Raw genomic sequence first — 19,879 nt, forward strand, 5'->3', positions numbered from 1 at the left:
AAAAATGGGTTGGAGAACCCAGTAAAACACAACCCTCCATCTAAACCATCCTGCCCCTCCTCTTTTTGGCCAATACCACCTTGATATAAGCCATACTCTCACTGGGAAAAGCTCTAAAGGACGTCATTTCCATTGGGAAAAGCATGAGAAACCTGGGGGGCTCAAGCTCTGGTGTGAGAACCACAGGGAAATTCAGTATTGTGCTTGGACACCTCATGCAGAGCAAGTCCCACAATTTCCCAGCTAAGAGGGAAAGATTTCCTCAGTGTGAACCTCACCAGTCCCTAAAAATTATGATGCCCTGTTCAAGTATGAAATTATTTTTTAAGTGCTCTTTAATTACACCTTTTTAAGGCTTTACCTTGTTTCTAAACCTTCATGGTTCATGTTTGCAAGACATTTACCTGTTTTGAAAGACTAGAATTTCATTTTTTGTAGACCTATAAAAGTGCTGTATGCTACTTCTTTTGTAATTGTAGTGATTCAAAGCATAGTTTTGAAATGCTGTTCACAAGAAAGAAGACAATTTTAAATTTTTGTGCATGTCAGATGAGAAATAAAGGTAGTGTGTTAGAGAAACTGTGAAAACAGGGAGACAACTTACTGATAGTGAGTCTATTATTTTGCAAAAAAAAAAAATTAAACAAACCAAGAATTCTGAGATTGCTTGAATTAATTTTCACTGTTGGGAAACTTATTTTTGACTGGGCTAACACGTCTGGATAAGATACTTCAGCCTTTGGTTAAGGAACAGCAGAAAACCCCTGCCCCCAACTTGCACTAAACAAAAAGGGGGAGTTTGAAGGAAAACCTGTGGAATCTCACCACAGAATCCTAGAATGGTCTGGGATAGAACATATCAAGTGCTGGGTCCTGCGCTGGGGTCACCCCAAGCCCTGCAGCTCCAGGCTGGGACACAGGGGCTGGAAAGGGCCCCTTGGGAAAGGCCCTGGGGGTGCTGTGCCAGCAGCTGGACAGGAGCCCAGGGGTGCCAGAGGGGCACGAGGCCAATGGCCCTGGGCTGTGCCAGCCATGGTGTGGCCACAGAGCCAGGGCAGGGCTGTCCCCTGGGCTGGCCCTGCTGAGGGACCTCGAGGGCTGTGTCCAGTTCTGGGCCCTCCTGGCCAGAGAGCCCTGGAGGGGCTGGAGCGTGTCCAGGGAAGGGAACGGAGCTGGGGAAGGGGCTGGAGCCCCAGCAGGGGCTGAGGGAGCTGGGAAAGGGGCTCAGCCTGGAGAAAAGGAGGCTCAGGGGGAACCTTCTGGCTCTGCACAACTCCCTGACAGGAAGGGACAGCCGGGGGGGTCGGGCTGTGCTGCCAGGGAACAGGGACAGGACAAGGGGAAACGGCCTCAAGCTGTGCCAGGGGAGGCTCAGCTTGGACAGCAGGAGGAATTTCTGCATGGAAAGGGTGCTCAGGCCTTGGCAGGGGCTGCCCAGGGAGGTTTGGAGTCACTATTCCTGGAAGTGTTCAAAAAATACATGGATGTGGCACTTGAGGTTTGGTGGAGAACAGGGTGGTGGTGCTGGTAGATGGTTGGACCTGATGGCTGTGATCTTTTTCAGTTGCAATGATCCTGTGATCCTGTCTAGGTTCTGAGCACCACAGCAGTCCCTGTCTCTTACAATCCAGCAGCACAGTAAGGTTCTCCTACACGGGCAGGATTCCAACCTGCTCCTGATTCAGAGCCAGGATCCCTCTGACTGCTGTCTCAAGAGGCCTGCACTGAAAGCCATGCTGCAGGAAGGTGTTGGAAGCAGGTCAGGATGTGTTGCTGGTGACCCCCAGGCTGACAGAGCTGCACCTACAGCCTCCTTGCAGTGCAGTCTGGTCTGTGAGCAAAGCAAACCTGGGCCTGTGCAAGCTCTGATCACACACCCTGCAGCAGTGAGGGTGTGATCCAGATCAGGAACCATTCCTCCAGGTGACAGCATTGCAAATCCAGTTTAATAAAACTGAAGTGGGAGCTGTGTTTGATCACACACAGAACTTCTTGCTGTTCTTTCAAACAAGAGGATTTTCCCAGGGTAGAAAGGAACAAGAGCCTTCAGACTTCAATGATCCACTTTCATATTTACCAGACCAGCTCCAGTTAATCGTGGATGCAAATCTGACACGCCCAAACAAAACACTGCTGTCTGTGCTGGAACACTCACTGAGGGAAACAAAATACCTTCTGTTGGAATGGGAGCTTCTAAAGAAATAATGGAAGGTAAGAAAATTTCCAAGGGCTCAACTGAGACTACTAACTATGCAGGGCAACATTCACGTGACACAAACCCACTGCATCTCGGGGCTGGGTTCGGCCCCAGTCTAGGTAGTTCTGCCCAAACCTGGGCAGTTCTGCTGCTGCCCCCCTGCTCCAGGTTCCTGTGGAGGACTCATTGTTTGGCTGCTCCTCTTGGCGAGACTGACTACACTCCGAGGTTCTGCTGAACAAAGCTCTGATTTATTTCTGCAGAGACATCAATATTGAAAATACCACCTCCTGAAAATTAATAGAGTCTCTGAGAAGCAGGAAGTTATTCTCCCACTGCATCTCTGCCATCACTCAAAGCATGGCCTTTATCATGGAACACATGAAGGATTAACGCTGACTCCGTGGCACCAAATTAGAAAAAACGTCTTGGAAATTAACTCAACTTTCATGAAAGCTTCTGCCAGACCTAAAAGCTGAAGACACTTGAAAGTAAATATATCATGAACAATTTGGCAGTATCAGCTTCTTCATGCTGACATTTAATATTGACTCTGAGAGATCAAAACCCTTCAAAAAATCTCCATTGTCAGGGAGTCTGCTCCTGTCACAGCAGCAAGATTCAGCCTGGAATTTCTTTAATTCCCTTCTCATCAGCAGCCCTAGACCAAGTTCTGTCTCTCTGAGAACTCGTTTGAGTTTCTCAGCTCTGTGTTTGTACACTCCTGACCCCAACCTGTTACTGTCAGTGGAAAATAAACAGCAGAAAACACTGGATAACCTCCACTATTTCATGTCCCAGAAGGTTATCCCTACTCCCTTGAACAGTGAGTTCAAGGCACTCTAGTGAGGAATTGATTATTCTCTACCTTGTCTATTTAAAAACTGCTTTTCCTCCAGAAATAAGTGCTTTAATATAAGGAATTATAAAGAATAACTAATTTAAATCATCTGAGGGCCTGCTTTGTGATTAAAACCTGCTGAAGGTGTAGCTGCTCCCTTTCAGACTAAGAGCACTTTGAAATCAGGCAGATTTTAAGCAGAGGGATCCACATTTTCCCAAATTCCTGAATTTTCCCCTTTGCAATACCTAAAAGGAGTTTATGATAAAGCTGGAAAGGGACTTTTCACAACGGAATGGTGACACACAGGGGGCAATGGTTTTAAGGGGAAGGAGGGCAGGGTTATGTGGGACATTGGGAAGGAATTGCTCCCTGGAAGGGTGGGCAGGCCCTGGGTACCCAGAGAAGCTGTGGCTGCCCCTGGATCCGTGGACGTGCCCAAGGACATGATAGATTTTGGGGCTTGAAGGAGGGACTGGAATGGGATAAGCTGCAAGGTCCCTTCCAACCCAAACCATCCTGAATCTCTGTGGATCTCTGTGAATCGCTGAATGTACTGCAGGGACACATTAAAGATTCCTGCTTTTCTCCCCCAGAGAGATCTCAACGACCTTGTTAACTGCAGGAATTCCTCTGCAAAGCATTACTTCCAGTCTAAAGGAACAAATAAGCATTTTAAAATCCTTCTTTCACTGGAAGTTCCAGTCTCTGCAACAACCAGATAAATAGAGCAGCATAAAAATGTCTAAGATGACCAATTGGTAATATTCTTAATTGGCTATAATAGCAAAGATTTACAGTTCATTTATCTGCATGTAATTTCAAGTGACTCTTAATATTTTTTACCATTTTTTAAAATCAGAAAACTGGATGTAAATTGAGTTCATAGATACATCAGGTAATATAGACCTGGCACAGTAAAAGGGATGAGTTTGAAGAGAATATGGGTTTAGTTCCTAAATTTGTGAAGCATAACATAATGAATGCATCTCATTTCACTTTTAAAGCAACCTGAACAACACACCATCTTTTTTGCAAGCAATTACTCCCCACCCACTGGGACTGTAAGGACAAGAAGTTTGCAAGGACAAACTGTTGGTTAGGAAAGGTCCAAGTGTGAAAGAATTACATGGACCAGCCTCATCCTTCAGCCATTTCACCTCAGCACAGGGAGAACAAAAATCCCATCAGCATTAAAAGCATTGAAGATCAGAGACTCGGGACACAACTGAAATGTGAGCTATACTTTTAGTATATTTAATTATCATTGCAGGAAAATGAGGTCTTGATTCCATCACTTAATCTTAGATGTCCCAACCTATACAGAGACAAGGTCACTTGTGAAAATACGAAAATACTCTTCCAGGAGTCAGAGTCAAATCAACAGATAAAAAAATGTATTTCTGGTTTTGTTTTTTGTTAGGTTGGTTTGTTTGTTTGGTTGGTTTTTTTGGAGGTTTTTTGCTTTGTTGTTTTTTGGGTTTTTTTTTAACATTACCATTCAACCCTGTTCCCATTCTCCACAGAAAGTTACAGAAGAAATGGCCAATTATAAGTCTGCACAATCATGTCCTTCTCTTCTGTTTCACCTTCTACACCTCTGTGAAATTAATCTCACCCTAATGGCAAAAGCTGATTTTTTCTCCCCAACAAACAAAGGAATTAAATGATATCCAAATCATCAGCAGTTTTCTCCAAGAATACAAATAAATGAAACAACAGCACTATGGCAACTTTTGAAGAATATGGCTGGAATTTGAATTATTCAAGCAAGACTGGTAAATCACTCCCAACAATCCATCTTTAAGTACTTTAGGAAACTCAAAGGTCAATTAGCATTTACACCTTTTTCTGCAAGCAAACCTCAGTGGTGAAAAATGACTTGCCATGATCTGGAACTTATAAAATAAAGAAAAAAAATATTAAATTAGGTATAGTTGCCTCAAGAGTCAGCCCAGGAGCTGGATGTACCCATTGCCTGAGCTCACATCCCCAGCATGGCTGACACAGCCAGGACTGGGGGCCCTTGAACTTTTGGTTGGCTCCCTCTGGCTCTGAATTTGCTGCTTATTTAAAGCCAAGGGAAAACAGCAATAGGTTGCTTGATTTGAGATGGGAGATGATCCTGTTTCTCTTCTCTTGTCCAAAAAACACCTCGTTTGCTGTCCCCAGGGTAGAAATTTGCCACATCCCTCTCTGTTTTTCTTTTTTCTCCTACCAAGTGAGGTCTCTGGACAATAAATTGCCTTTTCCTCCCTGCTTCCTACAGATTTTGATTCACCAAGCCTTGTCTTTCCTGTCTCAGCCTTTGAGAGTTTGGATCAAGCTTTTATATTCCAAAACCTCTTCAAAATCACATGTTAAGGTAACAGATTTGGAGGTTTTTTTCCTATTTTATAATCCAACACTGCAATGCATCCACAGGTTGTGCACATAAAGCAGTGCACACTTCCTCTGGGAATTTCCAATTTCTCTGGCCCCTGGAGAAAGGGACACTTCTGTGCCACTATATTTTGTGAAAAATGTCCTGTTCATTTGTGCTTGATTATAAACACTTCCTTTTTAACCTGGCCATTGACAAGATGTGTTGGTGTTTTTATCACTTATTTGTATTCAGACCCCACCACAATCTGTCATTTATATGGCACATGTATTTGTTAGTGATTTGAGATAAATTTTGTAATTAGAGGTTTCAGATAACAGTTCTTTAAAAGTTTCTTTGTGAGAGAACAGCTGTAAATTGCAATTTTGCTGTGAGAGCTCTGCATGTACCGACCAAATAAAAAGATAATAAATGGGAAAGCATCAACTGTAACTCATAAAATGTAATGAGGTATTAAAAATGCAAATATTGGAGCAGTTTATAACTTGACCTGCTACAGAATTCATACCAGGAGCATCACAATGGTTAAACCTCACAGAAATGTGAGGTTTAAAATCTAAATTCACATATTTTTTATAAAGTATACAGAACAAATTGGAGCACAACTGACAGCAATTCCAGGTTGCATCTCTACATTTCTAAACCAACTCTTGCCATCTTTCACTTTTTTCCCCTTCCAAAAATTCCCAACTACCTAGCTGAAATCATGTTTGGATCTGAAAAATCTTTGCTTATGGCATTTCCTTCATCCACATAAGATCAAAGTTTGGTTCAAGCATTTTTATTTCCAATGAGGGCAGGATCTTGACTCATTTCATGCCTGCACACCATTCTGCCTTCCCTAGTTTTTGCCAGATTTTGTCCCTGTTTTGCTCTAGCTCCCTAGGATTGATTCATCACTCACTGATTCATCCCAAGGCTCAGGAGGTTCTTTTGAACTGCTCACAGATTTTTCTCTCTTTAAAAATGAATCTATTTACTGGTGAAGTCATAAATATATCTTCTACAAGGCCATTTAAAGCCCCAATTTTGGTCACCTTAAGGAATAAGGGAAAGTGGCACTGGTGTAACAGACCAATTGTTGCATGTGCTTTGTACCCACAGAGGCGTTTGATCTGGTTTTTTCCCCTTTTAGTGTTAATAAAATCTTTGTGCAGTAGAAAAATGAAGAAATTTTCTGGCAAGAGTTCCAAACTGCCCTTTCCTCCCCTCTGCTTAATTCAGTTTGTCCTGTCAAAGATCCTGTCAGGTGAGCAGATTATTAAGCAGGTACCCAGCAGTGCTCAGGGCATGCCCTCCATGTCCTTCTCACTCCACTGAGGAGCCCATTCAGCTTTTTGTGCAGGATCTGATGCTTGCAGAGAAGGGCACATTTGAACTCTCTGCTGAAATCAATCCCACTGAATGTGGGGACAGTCCCCATAAAAAGCCACCAGAGGAGGTCAAAGCAAGGCATTGCAAAACAGCAAACAAAAAATTAAACAGAAACGAACCGAGCAGAGGGAAACCCCAACCTGAACTACCTTGTCCTTTAGGACAGATCTATTTCATCTGTTTGCAATGTATTAGCAGCAGTATCATGGTGTGAAAACCACGTTTCACTCTTGGTAGAATTTAAAAGGTTTAATAAAAAGACAATAGGAGACACATAAAGCAAAGGGTTAAAACAGCTGGGTGCTTGGCAAGCTGCCAAACATTGTACAATACCTCAACTTGTTGCATATTCATAGTTTTTCATGTATAGTCCAACTTTTTCTGAGAACTATTTAGCATGGCCACTCTTTGGGTCGCCTTTTTAGAGCATGTGTGTTTCTTGGCTTGTGGTTTTAATTCTTTTCTTATTACTTTTGAATTTGGGTGGTGGTCCTGGCCTTTTGCAGCCGGTGAGAGGTGATAATTGTCGTGTCAGCTGCAGGGTTCCCATCACACATTCACAGGCTGTTATTTTAACTAAGTGGGTAGTTTAAGCAGACTATCTCTGAAAAACTTATGTCTAACTTTTGCTATTAGAAGAAAAGAAAAAAAGCCTATATTCAACAGAAAAGCTACTTCAACATTATACATATAGCATTTATCTCAATATTTGCAAAAAAGCCAACAATATGTCATGCACTTATAACAATGGAATTGCAAAATCAGTAAAATTGGAAAAGACCTCCAAGATCAGCAAGTCCAGCTGCCAAACAGAACCATCACCCTGCTCACCATGAAACCATATCCTCAAGTGCCACATCCAGGTGCTTTTTTAACACCTCCAGGGATGGGGACTCCAAACCTCCCTGGGCAGCCCCTGCCAAGGCCTGAGCACCCTTTCCATGCAGAAATTCCTCCTGCTGTCCAAGCTGAGCCTCCCCTGGCACAGCTTGAGGCCGTTTCCCCTTGTCCTGTCCCTGTTCCCTGGCAGCACAGCCCGACCCCCCCTGGCTGTCCCCTCCTGTCAGGGAGTTGTGCAGAGCCACAAGGTTCCCCCTGAGCCTCCTTTTCTCCAGGCTGAGCCCCTTTCCCAGCTCCCTCAGCCCCTGCTGGGGCTCCAGCCCCTTCCCCAGCTCCGTTCCCTTCCCTGGACACGCTCCAGCCCCTCCAGGAGGGCCCAAGACTGGACACAGCCCTCGAGGTCCCTCAGCAGGGCCAGCCCAGGGGACAGCCCTGCCCTGGCTCTGTGGCCACACCATGGCTGGCACAGCCCAGGGCCATTGGCCTCGTGCCCCCTGGGCTCCTGTCCAGCCACATCCAAAGCAGAAAAGCACTGAGATCTGCTGCCACAAGGTCCTAAGTGCTGCTGCTTCCATGTGCTTCACATTGCTAGCACAGCCCCTGGGTGGGTGACAGAGGTTTGGCCTGCTGGGCTCTGAGTGCTCAGGGCTGCTGACCAGCTCAGTGTTCCCAGACATTGTTGTGTCATCCTGGGCACTTCACTGTGGAGCCAGGAAAAATCAGGTAAGCTCAATCCCCTTTGGAGGAGATTCCCAGTGTCTCACTCACACAAGGTATGGACACCTGGCTACTGCCAGCTCTAAACCCTCATTCCTCACTTTGCCATTAAAATGTGTCCCAGGGAAAAGAGACTTTAGGAAAAAATGCACTTCATTCATCAACTACTGCAATTAGGCAGCACTCAGCAGACCTCAGGGCATTCCTTTGATGCAGCACTGGTTCTTCCACAGGAATATTTGATGTACAAACCACGTTTCCCCTGCTAAGTGCTACTTCAAGCAGCACTAAAACAGTTAAACACCGGCTCTCCCTCCAGTGCTCTCACTTATTGTGACTCAGGGTTTATCTCTTTAGCCAGACAGGTCATTAATTTTCCCAGGTGTTTATTATCCACATGAAATGTCCTATTCCACTGGTATCAAGTGTTTTATATTTGTGGCTTTGCCTGTGTGAAATCAGTGAGATGACCAAAGACCTTGATATTATCCTGACGTTATTACTCAATATGACATCTCTATGCCTTGCTCCTTTGAGCATAGTAAAAGTAGTTTTATAGTCAATTTTGTTGCCAAATAAATCAAGCCATAATCCCCTTGCCCCTCCAAAATCCATGATTTTTTTCTTGAGGTAGTGTAGGTACCAAAAGACACACTATATGACTGCCTACTAAACTTCAGACTCCCAAAGTAGATGATGAATTGCTGCCATTTATTAGACAACTCAACTTAGTATCAGTGCCAAATCACATAAAATCTTGAGATCTTGTTCTGAGACTCCAATTTGGGAGAGCATTCTCCTTTCCCAAGTCCCTGCTTTTAATGATAAAAGCCAAGTTTGACAATTTTACTCATTAACTAATGCCTGCATTTTCAGAGGAGGGATGGGTGGCCATATGTCATAGGAAATTGGTAGTAAATCTTTCTCTTTTCCTGGCACACTCTGGGAGCTTTTTTAGATCTGTGTCACCTCAGAAGAGCAAGGATAACAGCACAGCAATGTATCAGCTACACAGTAGGGATTCCTTTTCATTTTTAATTTTTTTTCCCTTCTTTATACATACTCCTAAATGCTTCTTCCCCTGAAATGGAGTGTGTCAGTCTCTGAGAAATGGAACTCTCAGTTACAGCTTCATTTCACACTTTTCCTTCACATTCCTGGGACTCACCTTTGTTAGCTTCTTGCTTTTGTCTCCTCTCAATGGCACCAGTGTCAAGGACAATTACACCCTTCATGCCATACAGCACATTTCTGTTCTGTTGTCTTCTCCATTTTTTTTTTTGCATGGGCTAAAAATCTCCTTTTCAGCCAGAGGCTCTGTCAGTATCCATCTCTTGAGCTTCCTGACTGCTTCACTCCTCAGCAGCTTTGCTTTGCGTGGTCTTCATCTTTCCTGCCCTGGGGTCATGACAAGGCTGATCTGTCACCTTGTCCCTTTATCCAAGACATGGCATGCACTGATTTCCATGAAAAAAATCCCTTTTCCTCCTGGACTGCCAGGAAGAATATAGACTAAAATATGTGCAAAACACCTGCTCCTGAGGACTAGTAATAAATAAAAAGGGGCAAAGGAAGAGGTTTGTGCTGGAAATGCTCTAGTTTGATAGGAATCTGCTTTGAGGGCACAGAAATTGTTGGACTCTCGGTCACTTCACAGCCCAGGGCAGAGACTTCACTCTGCATGCACTGCTTTGGTGAGACACACACCCAAGAGCCAAGGACACCTTGGGAAGCAGCCAATTTGCAGACAAGTGGGCATCCTTAAGAGGAGGAGAATTACAAATGCAGCTGGGGATAAATGGACCTGGATGGAGAATGCAGCGTGCATCTGGGGCTGCAGACAATGCACCCTGCTTCAAGGAATGGGGCTCTACAAAAGGAAGCAGCCAGACTTGGAGGGGACTTTTCCCTCAGCCACAGTTCCATCTCTCCTGCAAACCACCATTGCAAGGGCAGTGGCTTGAACAGTCATTGCAGCCCTCACACAGCTTTCATATTTCCACAAAAATCCTTTAAAACCAAACAACAGCAACTCAGCCAACGCAAGTGCAGCATTGTGCTTGTCCTTAACTGCAACTTCTGGAAACAAGGGAACCAAATGAAAGCAATATGCAAATGGAGCCTTATCTCTGCCCCCACACACCTGCAATGCACACACTCATTTGCCTTGGTATTATCCAGGAATGTCCTCCAGTGCAGCTCTGAGCTGCTGCCACACAATTAAACCCACATCTGTTTAATTTTATAAACTCCTTGTCCTTTATAACCTCACCCTTTTCACACTCTGCTTTTATTTAACCATCTCTAAGGCCACAGACAAATCCATCTGCCACTTCATTGCTGTCAGCTGGGAGAAGATCCAGGCCCTGTTTGCAGTTATTTTACCCTTCTCTTTGAGACTTCCAAAGCTACAGCTCCATGAGGAAACCACAGCTAATCCCAGGGTAATTCAACCCAACACAGTGAAAACAGCTGGGGGGCTCAAAAATAAAAATTTCACCCTATCCAAACAATAGTATGAAAATCAAAAATTTAATCTTCCTCTGAGAATGCTGGACAGAACAGGAAAAGGCCTAAATGAAATAGAAATGCAACATGAACAAACATGAACTGTGATAAACTGAACCCTGTAAGACAACTGAATTTGCCCACAAATCTGGTATTAATGAATTGGCAGATCTGACTTCTCCACATCACCTAAAACTTAACCAGCCCTGAGGACAGAGGGTAAAACATGAGTCTGAGTGATTGTTTTTAATGCTTGCATTTTGTAGCAGAGAGACTAAAAGGGATTAAATGATGGGAGAAATTACTAATGTCAAATTATTAATGACATAATGATTAATGTCACAGCTACTTAAACGCATAATAGAAGAGATTTCTTCAGAGAACTTGTTTTCTGTGAAGAGCAGCTTTGTGAAACCAATCTAAATATTTTTGTCTCTGATTTATTACAGAGCTTTGCATGAATGCTCCTCACAGGGGCCTTCCAAATGGATTCTGGAGCTTCTGCATCAACTGCTGTGAAGCACAACCTTTCATGTAGCTGGGGTTTATCCAGGTGATCCAGCTCAAATGTCCTTTCTTTAATAAATTTCTTATCACTTGGGCTTCTCTCTTCCATAGCAGTGAATTGTGATACTGAAAACTGCCTGTTCACTCATAGTTTCTTAGAAAATAAAGTACCAAAGCACCAAATCTCAGCCTCATTTTCTATATTAAATGAAAGCATTTACTCTGGAAAAGGCAGAAAATCTTTGGCCTTGGCAATTTCCAACAAGAGAACAGCCTGACAGGGCACACGAAGTGAGGACATGGATGTAGTATGGAGAACCATTTCTATTTAACCAGCTCTAAAATGCCAAGTACATGGTGAAGAGAAAGGTGCTGGGCAAAACCTAACCAGCACTCAAGTTTATTTTCCTTTTGCTGTTTTTCCAGTATATGGTTGGTTTTTTTTTTAAACAACAACCTTTGTAAACTTCTGACATAAGAAATTAAATTGCCTGCAATTCAGCAACTCAGGCACAACCCACTGCTGGTATTTGTCTTGTCATTAAGCAACAAAATTCAGTCACACCAAACCTCTACTCTTTACTAACCTTGATAGCTGTTATTATCCACCCAAAACCAGTGTCCCCAGGGGAGGCAGCTCATTTGCCTGTCCTGCAAATCCAGCTCCCAGCTGCCTGTTCAGGATTTAATTGCAGACAACCAACAAGAAGGAGACAAGGTAACTCCCATAGCTGACAGAAACAAGCTGAGGAGGTTTTTATAGCTGCTGCCTTCCAATGACAGTCAACCCCCAGAAGTATGTGATTAACAGAGACACGAGCATGGGAAGAGAAGGATGCACAGAGACTTGGATAATCAGATCTCTGACATCAGTGAAAGGCTTGCCACACATGAAAGACATGGATCTGCTGTATGCTCCAGAAGGTGGAGCCCCTCTGGAGCCACGCTGGGAGAGCTGGGAGTGTTCCTCACACCTGGTGATCCACACACCTGGATAGGAGAAGGCTCCAGGGAGAGCTCAGAGCTCCTTCCAGGGCCTGAAGGAGCTCCAGGAGAGCTGGAGAGGGACTGGGGACAAGGGATGGAGGGAAAGGACACAGGGAATGGCTTCCACTGCCAGAGGGCAGGGATGGATGGGATATTGGGAAGGAATTGTTCCCTGGGAGGGCGGGCAGGCCCTGGCACAGGGTGCCCAGAGCAGCTGTGGCTGCCCCTGGATCCCTGGCAGTGTCCAAGGCCAGGTTAGATATTGGAGTTTGGAGCAATCTGGGATAGTGGAAGGTGTCCCTGCTCAGTTTTGGGAGTTGGATTTTGCAGCCATTTAAGGTTCCCTTCAACCTAAACCATTCCACAATTCTTAAACCAGAACTCACAGAGTTTACTAAGTACTTGGAACAAGGTACCCTAATCCATTTAGTATTAATATTATTAATAATTGCAATGCATTTATTTCTTCCTTCTATAATGAAGAAATAAAAAAATATAACCCAGATGAACTCTTTTCTGTCTAGAATACTAGATGTGAGTAAAGACAAGGATGAGATAATGAGGCAACTCACACATCCCTGCTCCTATGAGAATCCCCATAGCAGTTAAAACAAGGGATCCTTGCAGGGAGTGGGATGGAGATCACAGTAAAGAGCAAAGGAGAGGTACAGCATGGAAAAGCAGAGCAATAGGCATGAATGGCAACAACTGTGTGAGGGAAAACTTCCCTTGAAATCCTCTTAGAGCTGTTAACACATGAAAGACAAGAGAAAATCCTCCAATTTAACTGCGGTTAAATATGAGAAGCTGGAATAAAATCTCCATTATGACTTTGGAGGCAGGTAGCAAAGATAAATGGAGAGAAAACAGTGCCTTGCTCTGGATCCCTAATTGGAGTCTCTAGTTTTCCCAAATAACTGGCACATTTGACTTCTCCCAGCAGGAGAATATGTGCTAATAATGTAATATTTTAGCCTACTAAACCCTCCAATGATCAAAAAGAACATTGCAAAGGCTTTAGCAGTGCAGCAAAGGACAAGCACAAGTAGTCATGGGCTGTAGACTGAGCCACATAACAAAGCATTGGCTCCTGGCAAGGCAAAAGAAGCAGGACATGGAGTGAGAATGGTACTGACATGGGCCAGATCCTGGAGAAGGACCTCATTCGTGGGAATCCTTCAGCAAAGGCAAAGCAAGAGGTCATGTTCTGAGTTCTGAAATGCTGCAACCCACAGGCAATTCCCTCCATCCACTGTTGAATCACTGAAATGGCTACAAAAAGCACTGCAGGAAGAGCAGGAAGCTGTGCCCAGGGAAGAGACAGGAGGCACCTCCAGGGCCTCTGGGATGTGGGACAATAAAAGCTGCTCAATCATCTCTCTCCCCTAAGCTCCATCTCCAACCTCTGGAGCTGAAGAATGACGTGGACAGAGAGAGAGATTGGCACAGGGCCCATAAGGAGGGAAAAACCTTAATATTGTTCTTTAATTGCAGCATAAAAATGGTTCAGTATGAGCACTAAATATTTCCTGTTCTCTGTTGTATTTATAAGGGAGAAAAAAAATCTACAATTCCTTTTAAAGCAGAATACATATGGATTTCCTAAACTCCAGAAGCTACCTGGAGCTGCTGCTCTTCCCCAGCAGCCCAGTCTCAGGTTTATATCACTTGTGCCATCAAGTTATATTCAGTATGTATTCAGTGAGACATATTCAGTGCACTTCATAAAACAAATACAAGTGAAAATGAACACCTTTATCTTAACAGAGATGATGATCTTCTCCCTGTGGGATTATTGAATTGCCCTACTTATCATTCTCACTCTTCTAGGACCTGTCATAACATTCCCAGAAATTTTTCCATTAACTTCCATGAAAATTGAGTTGCCTTCTTGGTTTTGGAGAGTCTGTATTCTCTGACTTAAATTGTTTCTGAAATGAATAAAAGCCTTTTTTGTACACAGGAAAAAGAGTATTCTAAATGTAATACTCTTTTTTCTTATTTTATTTTTTATCAAATCAAAAGATTTTTCACCTTTTAAATCTACCTTCAGCTCAGCTTAACAAGAGCATCAACTTTGCTCCTCTTAGTAATGAATTCATTCCTGCAATATCCAGATCTGATTATCAGCAAAGATAAGGGACATTGCCTTCATATATTCCTGCTCTTTTCAAGGGTTTAGTCTGTTAAAACCCTGGACATGACAGAACATAAAAGACTGCCAAGTGCCTGTAAACAAGAACAGCAAATGCATCATCCCAAAGTGAACAGGCAGGGAAAAAAGGACTGGAATGGACCTCTCAGGACTCCCTGGGCTTTCCCCAGCCACCACTCACCAATCATTGCTTAAACACTTCCGCAATTTGCCAAGCTATTTATTAAAGCACAGGAATATTTTCGGTGCCTGTGCTTTCCCCAGTCCTTCTATTAGTTGGAAGTAACCTCTTTCACCTCTGGAAGTTCAGTTCCTGCCTCTGCTCCAGCCACTTCCCTGCTGCCTGAACCTTTTTGCAGCTGTCTTAAAGCCCATCCAATGCAGGGATACCTTCCACTATCCCAGGTTGCTCCAAGCCCCATCCAGCCTGGCCTTGGACACTTCCAGGATTCCAGGCGCAGCCACAGCTTCTCTGGGGACCCTGTGCCAGGGCCTGCCCACTCTCCCAGGAAGGATTTCTTCCCAGTGTCTTGCCTGAATTTCCCCCTTTTCAGTTTGTATCCATTGCTCCTTGCCCCATCACTCAGTTCCTGAGGAAGAGCCCTCTCCAAGGAGTTGTATCAATAATTCCTCATGTGAGAAGATTCTTTCTGAAATACGGCAGATGCATGGATGGACAAAAGTGTCTATGAACTGTGTTGTGTTTGGGACACTTCTACTCACATTTACCTCCATCCACTGTTGAATCCTGTTCAGCAGGATGAATTGTTCCCATTGCTCTCTCTGAATGCACAGGGCTGAAATGTCTTTCTCTTTCATTTGCTTTGGAGATCAATATTTCCCAACACCCACAAAATACCACTGATAAACTTCCTCTTCAATTTCCTTAGGCTTTCCTTGCACTGACCAGGCTTTTGAGGCTGTTCTTGCAGATGCCTGGAAACTTCCCTTCCTCTCCTTGGACTGCAAGTTAGAAACCTGTTACCTAAGGAAACTCTTGTTCCTTCCACATACAGCTTGATTTGATCCCTTTAGCACAAATCTGAATTCACTCCTGTCCTTGGTTGCTGTGAATGCAGCCCACAGAAAAGGAAGACACTTCCATTTTTAGATGAAAGCAAAGCAAAACAAAATCAAAAAAACTCTGGGAGTACTTTGTTCATGACTTCCCATCTTTCTGCTTTGCTTTCTCTGCTCTAACAGAAGCTGAGGAGTTCCAGGCATGAGCTGAGGAGTTCCAGACTGGAGGCTGGGATTTGGGGGTAGTAGCTTTAGAGAATTTTCTTCAAAAGAATTTGCTCTTTCCAGTGTATTCTTTTAATTCAAAGTGTTTAAGTATAGACACACTGTGTCAAGGAAATTTGCTCCACATAATGCTCTCAATGCAGCAAAATAGATAAAAGGAAGCAAATAAATAATGATCAAGTATAAATACAGGAAATATAAAGCTTAAGGTCAAATACTTGATATCAGAAATTTTAGGAACCCCCATGGCAAGCAGAACCAAATTTCCCAGAGAAAACGAGAGAAGAGGGGAGAAATGAACCTGGGTAGAGTTTACTGACCCAAAAGAAAGGCACCAACTCCCAGCCATAGTGCAGAGTACTCAGGGTTTGGATGTGCTGATTATGAGGGATGCAAAATCCTATGAGGAAAGAGACTTGATAAACTCAAATTATCAGAAATCAAAAAGAAATTCCATGAAAAAATAACACAGACGACACACAGCACTTAAACCTTAGGATAGGGTACCACATTTCCTGTTTTATCAGTCACAATGGTGCCTTGAAGGACCTCCACTAGACCAAGTTACTCAAAAACTCATCCCAACTTTGGCATCTCTATTTCATAAAAAAATGAAATGCAAATGAAATGTTTATGGACTTTCTCAATCATTGATGAAATATCAAAAGACAGAAATAAACCTTCTCAGTCAATTCCTGACTGCATTCACACAAAAATTAAATGTTAACTTCAGTCTCCCAAACTTGTCTATCTGTCAAATCTCAATTTCACCATTTAAATTAAAACTGAATTACTGCAATTGTTAACCATAAACAAGTTTAACATGATTAATCATATGTTAGATGCTTGCTGATTAGGATCTGTAATAATAAATCTCCTTCATTACTTTGAAGTCCACTTTTGTACGTTTTTTAAGATGATCATTCAAAATGTTTTTATCTCCTCTTGATGAGGAAAACAAAAGGAGAACACACTGTGCCAAATGCAGCTTCTCCTTCACTGAAGCTATTTCCTGACAGAAACCTGGAGTTTCTCTCCTTGGTTTCAGGCATCTAAAATGAAATAAAACACACTTTATAAACTTAATGACTGTGCTATTGTAACACTCATTGTAATTCTCCCACTTTACCAACATGTGTGGGAGAAACTTTGAAACACTGAGATTGTTTAACAAGAAAAATTAAGGTTTATATTCTTCTTCAATTAATGACAGTATTATTTCTCTTCCATCCTAATTTTCCCACAGTTCCCCTGGCATAATGATGTGTTTAGGATATTCTAGTAAAACATTTGCTCTAAAATATTTTTTCTCCAGGAGCTGCTTGACAAGCATTTCTGCAAGGCAGACCTGGGTCTAGGGCTGGCAAGCAGAGGAGGAATGTGGGGTATCAATCCTACAGCAGAGCTGGAATTGAACACATTTAAAAGAAAAACAAATCTTACAAAGAAAATGAAAATTATACTACAGCTAAATTACATTTTTACCCATCTCTGCACTGGATTAAAAAAGCTACCAGGAGTAATCCAACCTTTCCCTGCTGGGATGACCTCAAGTAACCAAAACCTTGGAAGCAGATCCAAACAACCACCTCTAAAAAGAATCCAGAATTGATCTCTTCCGTCTCCCACTAGGGTGAAAAAGTGGTTTTACCTCCTATGGTTTTTTCTTCTTTACGATTTTTCTTTCAGCATTAAATCCACATCTTTTCTCCTGATTAGTTCCAGTCTGGCGTGGGCAGAGCCCTCTCAGAGGGTGGCAGCTCCCAGGGGTACAACGACCTCACTGGAAAGAGCGAACCCAAAAAACTCTTGCTCCTTGTGCTTCCCAAAGGCTTGTAGTCTAATTCCTGTGGTCTCGAGATCTACAGCTCTCAGCAGGTTCCTTAAATCGGTCCCACAAAGGGGCGCTCTAAACCTGCCCGTTGCCTGAAGAGTTTCAGAATTGTTTCTGAACGTTTCCATGGAAAACTCCTTGGAATCGCTAATTAGCGCTCTGCTCCTTGGGTCGTGCTCATCTGAAAAGCCAATTACCTGTTCCCAGAGCATCCTGGCTTTGGATTCAGTGCTCTTGGTCCTACATGAGAGCTCTGCAAACAATAGCAATGATCAGGTGGTGAAAAGCCGTTCTCTGTTAAGCTATTTGAGGCATCTGGAACAACAGCTGCCTCTCCATGTTTGCACAGCAGTTTGCATTTGGATATTTCACTTATTTACCACTTTTTGCAGCACACCAGCTTATCCATGAAATTCTAATCACTTCCAACATGACTCCAATTGCCTTTTATCATGCTAAACTCTGCCTTATTTCCTCCACACTTGCTGTGGATCTTTCTTCTTGCATCGAACTAAGCCCAATTTTGTGTTACACCTCCAAGCACCCACTCCATGGCTTCTCCTCTGGAGGAGCTGTGCCTGCGTTCTCCACCTGAATTTTAAGTTGGCACATGATTTAACTCCCAACTGGACAACACCCAGAGAGTTTGGACAAGCTGAAACCAAGGTCACAAAACAAGGAGGCCGTAGCACTGGAGGACTCTTTTCTTTGTGTTGCTGTTTTTCTCCTCCACCAAGGCCATCCTTCAAAACTGCAGGGATAAAGCTGCGAAAATCCCTCTTCTTTTACTTTTTGTGACTCAAGCTATTAGTGAAAGAAGACAAATAAAGAGGAAGCTGAAGTAAAGGTTGATGACTTGCCGAGAAAAGAAGACATGGTATCAGAGACCCCAGTAAAGCTCTGGCTGAGCCACTGCCCCACAAGAAATAGCCTAAGAGAAGGCAAAATCATGAAAAAGTCCCATTTTCTGCTAGTTTTCTCCTTTTCAAGAACGTAACATCAATCTAAATATCACCAGCTTCTTAAAGGAGTAAAAATCATCAGGTGAGAGAAACTCCATATATCCATACCAGCTCCACCCATCCAAGCAGTCACTCCCAGAATTTCCCAGTTACTGAACAAAATGCAAACAATTCTGCTCTACTCTTGATAGTGAAGACTGAGGCACCCACCCCTTCTGCAGCTTTTAGAGCCTCCAGAAATCACATTTTCTTTGAATGCTATTTAAAAAAAAATACTATTCTTTCAAATCTCAATCTTACAAACTCCTACTATAAATTAGAGGGTGTAAAAGCAATGGCTTGTGAAATATTAACAGGAAAGATATATTTTATCAAGAGCTGACTGGTTTGCTGATGAACTGACTCCTGCAACCCAAATAATGGAATCTCCCTGTGGTCTCTCAGCCCTGCTAATGGTGAGAACCCCTTCTAAAAGTAGATAATTAAAATAATTGGATCTTCATTTTGTCTACTCTGATTTTGTCAGAGAACCACACAATTGTATCTAAACACTAGGATTTCCCTTGTGAACTGAGTGGATATAATACCACCTTGAGAGCAAGCTGTGACTCTGGAATCTCTTGATTTTTCAAATAAAATGAAGAAATTAATGAATTAAACTTGCTTTAGTATTAATCAGGGGTTTAGGCTGGGTGTTCCTACATAGTGATAATGAAGGCACCTCAGGGAGTGAGCAAATGGCACTGCCTGTGCAGAGGGGCCATGAGACACCAACATTCAGCAAACTTCCAAGGTCATCAGGGTGAGAATTTTTACTCCCGTACTCACCAAGTCTAATTTTTAAAATGTATCCACAGAATTTTAAGCAATGCTGTATCAATAATAGAACGGCCATAAACAAGTTAAGCTGTCTAATTTGAAATAATCATCACCTAATTCTAAAGCTGCAGTCATTTCTGTTTGGAGCGTGGTTGGAATTACACAGATCCTTTTTAAACAGTGACTCAGCTTTGCCATCTCAAATTTTCTCAATGACCTGCTGAACCTTCAAATATGGCATGCAGGGAGTGTGCTCTTAATGCCAGCTGCTCGTGTGGTCGATGCTGGGATCTGTTGCATCAGCACTGTTTGGCCACTTGAACAGAATAATGTGCAGGTGTTTTTTCAGGCAGGGTCAATTTAACATCTGTTTTCAGCCCTGCTTTCAAATCATCAATATAATGCAGATGGAAAGCTGCCAGTGCACAAAGTCCCACTTGGGGTTGTTTGGTTGTTTTGTGGCTGAATTATCTTCTAACAAAAATATAGAGACATAAAAACCTAAAGCAA

At 43.0% G+C, this 19,879-nt stretch overlaps 1 protein-coding gene across 9 annotated transcripts in view; it reads right to left on the minus strand.

Moving 5' to 3' along the window:
* The window catches only part of PCDH15 (protocadherin related 15), a 642,731-nt gene that overhangs the window by 410,649 nt on the left and 212,203 nt on the right, over nucleotides 1-19,879 (minus strand). The gene's annotated exons all lie outside the window — the stretch shown is intronic.

Source organism: Catharus ustulatus, chromosome 8, assembly GCF_009819885.2.
Source record: "Catharus ustulatus isolate bCatUst1 chromosome 8, bCatUst1.pri.v2, whole genome shotgun sequence".
In the NCBI taxonomy this organism is placed as follows: Eukaryota; Metazoa; Chordata; class Aves; order Passeriformes; family Turdidae; genus Catharus; species Catharus ustulatus.